This window comes from Arvicola amphibius, chromosome 7 (assembly GCF_903992535.2).
Source record: "Arvicola amphibius chromosome 7, mArvAmp1.2, whole genome shotgun sequence".
Lineage (NCBI taxonomy): Eukaryota > Metazoa > Chordata > Mammalia > Rodentia > Cricetidae > Arvicola > Arvicola amphibius.
In genome coordinates, this window is record NC_052053.1 from 38,406,022 (window position 1) to 38,412,021 (window position 6,000).

The 6,000-nt window shown below is 39.3% G+C and overlaps 1 protein-coding gene across 1 annotated transcript in view; it reads left to right on the plus strand.

The window, feature by feature from the left end:
- The window catches only part of Lrp1b (LDL receptor related protein 1B), a 1,542,993-nt gene that overhangs the window by 306,229 nt on the left and 1,230,764 nt on the right, over positions 1–6,000 (plus strand). The window lies entirely within an intron of this gene.

Genomic DNA, 6,000 nt, shown 5'->3' on the forward strand with positions numbered 1-6,000 from the left:
CCAGGAAAGGATTGGTTGAATTATTACATAAATTCCCTCTGGAAAAGGTGAATTAGATGCAAAGTCTACAGGATGTATACTCTGCATGAGTGTTGCAGAAAACTCACAAGCCTATAAATTGGAAAAGCGATCCAGAGGCTTAGCAATTTAAGTACCAATGCAGAGATAAGATTGCTTTTAAAAAGCATCACAGCCTTTTGCCAGTATGCTTTTGTTTATTTTTATTTAGATCGCCTTGGGGAAAGGAGAATGAAGTCAATATTGCTTTGACATAAGGGCACTATAATGTTTGACATATTAAATATTTCCAAGTGTCTGGGATACTTAGGTAGCTAATTTACTATACTGTGCATGGCTTCAGATAGTGTGGCTCCTGGTTTTTCATAAGCATCTTTTTGTCTTTTCATTTATTCATATTTTTGCAAGTCTCAGGTGTTAAAACAATAAATTTTAACAGCCACAGAAGCTAAGCTGTTCTGTAATAGTGATAATTGAACATGAGTTAGAATTATGATTATAGGGTTAAGGTTCTGATTGTGGAAACTTCAATCAAATTTTTTGGGTTTTTGTCTTCCTAAATGTTAAGTAAGAAATTGGACTAAAGTATATTGCTTAAATCTGTAACTTTCTTTATATTAATGTAATAAATTAGTTATTATAGTAATATTGTTAAGCACTTCATTGATAGAAAAACTTTTTTCAACTGAATTTATCGTTAAATTTTAAAAATGTAATTTAAAATAATATTAACTCACTTTGCAATTTTCTTATATTCATAGTTAGGCTTTCACAGTTGGGCCGGGTGGCCTAGGTGTTTATTTAATCTCAGCACACTGGAAGGGAAAGGAATATCAGGAGTTCAAGGCTACCCTCAGTTACAGAGTTAAATTCAAGAATATATAAGACATTATGTCACAAAAAGAAAATGACAACCAAAATGTTAGCTATTTTCTACTTACAGTGCTCCATGTATCATCCTGGAAAATATAATATTATTGCCTATATAAAACAAATTTAGTTTATTTTAATTTGTGATATCAAGGAAAACATTTCATAATAGATACCTACTACTCAGATTAATACTAAATTCTGACCATGAAGGAAGTGATTTTTTTTTTCCTCATGGTTTATTTTTTTTATATTGAAAAATTTCCATCTCCTTCCCTCCTCCTCCCCCCTCCCTCCCCTCCTTCTCCCCCTTCCCTCCCCTCCCCTCCACCCATACCTCCCCTCCCTCCCTCTCAAGGCCAAGGAGCCATCAGGGTTCTCCACTCTATGCTAAGACCAAGGTCCTCCCAACTCCCCCCAGGTCCAGGAAGGTGATCGACCAAGCTGAGAAGGCTCCCACAGAGCCCGTCCATGAAGAACAATCAGAGCCCAGAGCCATTGTCCTTTGCTTCTCAGTCAGCCCCCGCTGTTGGCCACACTCAGAGAGACGGGTTTGGTCGCATGATCCATCAGTCCCATTCCAACTGGAGTTGGTGATCTCCCATTAGTTCTGTCCCACCGTTTCCATGAGTGAACGCACCCCTCTCGTTCCTGACTTTCTCCCTCATGTTCTAGCTCCTTCTGCTCCTCATCAGGACCTTGGGAGCTCAGTCCAGTGCTCCAATGTGGGGCTCAGTCACCTTCCCCATCTGTCGCCAGCTGGAGGTTCCCTCACGGTCCTGAGGAAGTGATTTTCAAAGCACTCATGCATCTACCTGCACAACGTTATTTAGTCTAATGGGACCTCCTAACAAGGCGGCCATTATACAAGCTGACATAAAAAGACACCTCATTTTCTCTGCATCTCTTTGCTTGGACTTTTACACTTGCTCTCTTGCTTCTGATTATGGTTGCTATACTTATGGTTCCTACATTTATGGTCATTACTCTTATTCTTAGGTATAACCTGATGCGTAAAATTCCAAAATTGTGAGTGTAGCAGAGTTTTGTGTCTGGGAATAACCTTATAGCAACTTTCTTGGGAAATATTTATTATTTCCTATTAAAGCAAAGGAAAATCTTTACAGCTGCAGGGTGATGGAAGTGGAAAAACCACAAACCATGTCATGTGTAAGTCACCGTCTAGAAGTAATTGTGCAAACTACAATATTAGCATCCATGGTAATAGGCATAAAAATGTTCAATTCTTTTACATTCAAAATTAGTACTTTTATTTTCTCTTGTTTATATGATCAGTAATAAATATATTAAAATTTTTGTAGTAAATTTAGTAATAGAACCATTGACAAGTATCATTTAAAGCCATTGACAAGTATATTCAGCTCCTTGTGACCCCACTGCCCGGTACTTACTAATGTTTACCCACAGTGACCTATTTTGAGTTGTGAAAATGATTTAAAAAACTGAGACCCAAGCATTATATAGACCTAATATATATTGACTTTATATACTGCTATCCTAGCTGATGTTCATTTATTGTGTTTCATAACCTATTTTGGTTATGAAACTATTACAGATTGCCAGAATTCATTAGTGGATAAGGTTAGCCTAGAATCAAATGTGACCTTAGCTGACTTACATCTTGCTTTCATTACTACTTTATCGATGCTTTAATTTTGCCTTCGTAGACATGAAAAAAATAGGACAAATTGTTTTTAATGTAAAACTGCAAGGTTAACTTAAGTTACGAATTAAAATATTTAAGTACTGTTACCCCAGGTTGGTTTGCAATTTCACACTGAAGTTTGTTGTTAAAGAGAGAGAGATAATCTCTTTCTATATGGAAGAGAAGAAATTGACTACAGACAGTTAAAATTTTACTTGTTGTAGCAAAAATGTATTTGCTTTATTTCCTAATGAGGGCTGTTCTATTGATGATGTTGAAGGGAAGTTCTTAAGTGGCCTTTCAAAAGACAGTATCTCCAGCTGTGTTTCTCCTCTGCAGCAGTTAAAAGGGAAACTCCAAAGCTAAACTACATGGAAGGACACTGACTAGCAATGCTTCCATTTGGATTCCAAATAGCATCTGATTGAAGGAAGAAAGAGACTTTTGCTGGATGTTGTGTTCCTCTTTTCTCTGGCCTTGATGTATCCATCGCTATCATGAAGTAGATAGCTATGGTGGCCTGAAAAAAAACCCGCCCCACAGTCACGATAAAGAATAAAGCAGAAACACAGTCGTGAGCTAGGTCTCTTGTAGTAATCCTCCCTTTAGAAGAAGAGGGAAGTTTATAAGATGTTCCCCATGCCCACGGTGGTGGACTGTATACGAGAACACTCACTGAGTATTGGGTTTGTTTGGGGCTCCAAGTGCTCATGAATCAGCCATACTGGGAATGAAACGAGACACTTCTGCACTGCAGCTGGGAGTGAGTCAGGCGTGCTGAAAATGGTACTTCCATGTGGAACAGTTACTCTTGAATCACCCATGCTCCTGAAATAACTTCAGCATACTTATTGAGTCCACGAGCTGTAATTGGGCAGAGTTCTTCGGTCTATGAGCACTGGTGATCTCCCTATGCTGTCTCTTCCATCTCATGACTACACCTTAAGATTTTCCAGAACAAGTCACAGAGCAATGGGCAGTCATCACTTGCCCCCAAGATTTGGATTATGTTTAGCAGATAAAGGTTTTCAGATCCCTGGTTTATTTGGATTTTCCTCCATCAGAGCAAGCATCCTTTAGAGATATCTAATGGTTCAATGCAAACACGTTACCTACCATGTATATGGATATGGCTGGATATTAACCATGTGTTTTCTTACTCCCTATAGCCAGGTTGTAGGCTTTGGATGTGCTACCCATGTGCAGGGGCCTACTAAAGTCAAGGCTGCAGCAATGAAATGCTCCAAACATTCAACGTTTCAAATAAAATAAAAGTTTATTTCCTTCTCATAACTATCCAGCCTTAGGCCAATGTCTGTAGGCTATGGGTTTATTGTGCAAGATTATGCAAATTCCATCCTCTTGCGGCTGGTATTCTTAGGTTATTTGGATCAGTTGAACACAATCTCAACATCCCCACTGAGTGAGAGAACAAGTATATGGCTTAGTTTGGCTTATTAAAGGGTCAATATTTTTTTAAATGCTAGCTATACTTTTACTCATCTCGACATAAAGTGCAAAATCCCATAGAGATGCCTGAGAAGAATAGAATCTTCAATCCCATAGAGATGCCTGAAAGAATAGAATTGTAGCTACTTCTCTCTCTCTCTCTCTCTCTCTCTCTCTCTCTCTCTCTCTCTCTCTCTCTCTCTCTCTCTCTCTCTCTTTCTCTCTCTCTTTCTCATTTTTTTAAGACAGGGTTTCACTGTAGTTTTGGAGCCTGTCCTAGAACTAGCTCTTGTAGACCAGGATGGTCTCGAACTCCTGCCTCTGCCTCCCAAGTGTGGGATTAAAGGCATGAGCCACCACCACCCGGCTGCTACTTTCTTCTCTACAGGTGAAGAACTGGGAGCTACCACTCTTTCACCCCTAGAGCTAGTGCACAGGATATCATTCATGGCTCTGGTAAATAGGAGCTTCTATAATCACTGGCGTGAATATTTCAATTATTTTGGTTTTCTCCATGCATGCTCACTTTTTTTGTAAGCTGAGGAAGATTTCAGTGAATGTGTGTCATTGACAAGGGCATAGCCATATTTATGGGCAATACCTTAGACTCATGGGGTATTAGCATAAGCTCCCCTACTATTAGGTTAAGTTCAGAGAAATGCCAGTGTTCCTGGGATCTGAGTTCAAATGTTGGCAGCACGTGTAAATACTAGTACCTGCAGTTTTTTCCCAGGGACCTTTGTTCCCTGTGACAGCTAGCCTACAGAGAGTTCTCACAGAGTGGCTAACCCCTCTCCTGTCCTGATGCTAATAAACACAAGGAGGTTCTTGTTTGTTGTCTCTTTGATGGCTCTGCATCAGATTTACCACGGCCCACCTGAATGTGTAGTTTATGTATCTATGTCTGTCCTTTCTGCATTTCCTCACTCTTCCAGCTAGGGTTTCGGGACAAGGTTCTGCTGGCTGTAGCACTATTGTTGCTACTCTGAGGCATCGCTACCTCTACTGCCTTGCATGATTACTGTAATGCCCAGACTTGTAACAAGAAGTTTGTTTATTATTTTATATGTTTATTATTTCTCTCTGTGTGTATGTCTGCATGTGTGTGTGCATGTGTGTGTGCGTGTGTGTGTGTGTGTGTGTGTGTGTGTGTGTGTGTCTGTGTGTAGCCTGTGTTGTTTTTAGTTTTCTTAGGGAAGTCAAGACATTTCATTGTGATTACAGTTATGACCTTCCTACCACACAGAAATCAAAGAGTAGGAAACTTTATGTATCGCTATTTTTTGTGATCTATTTTCTGTTTAAGCTATGTATTTGTTAAGCTATGTTGTCAGAAAATTGAGTAGCTCCAAAATAAACCTATTACTAACATGGAATTTTTCATGAAAAACAGAAGAAACCAGAGATACATGTGATGTTTTAAGAAAAGATTGAGAGCACAGAGCAGCAGGCACCTGAAATGGCAAGCTTGGTTTGGGTCAGCACAGGACAGGTCTCCATGTTTGCTGGAACGGGGAAGAGGGAGAGAGAGAAGAGAATTTTTGTTATTTTCCTTTATAAACCCCGAGGTAGTTTGCTTATTTTATGAGCACAAAGTGTGCTCACCATATTAATGGTTCAAAGACAATAACTGAAAGACAAGAAGCCTTGCTAATGGACCATGGGAGAAAAAAGACATGCATTATAAAATAATGTTCTAAACCACGTCTTTCTCAAACTTACCAAGGCACAAACCTTCCAAATACAGTTTAAAAATGCAGAGCTAAAGATACAAACCCACATTTCTCCTATGCTCAATCTTTTGGTTTGGTTTATTGGACAGGATATTGTGTCATAGCCCAGGCTAAACTGGAACTCAGCATATAGGCCATGCAGCCACCATCCCATGGGTCCATGCCCGTGCCTCTGTTTCCTGAGTGCTGAGACTTACCTAGCTTTAAATTTCACTGTCTAAATCTATTCAATCCTCTGAAGGTTTTCTCTGAATTTGATATTTA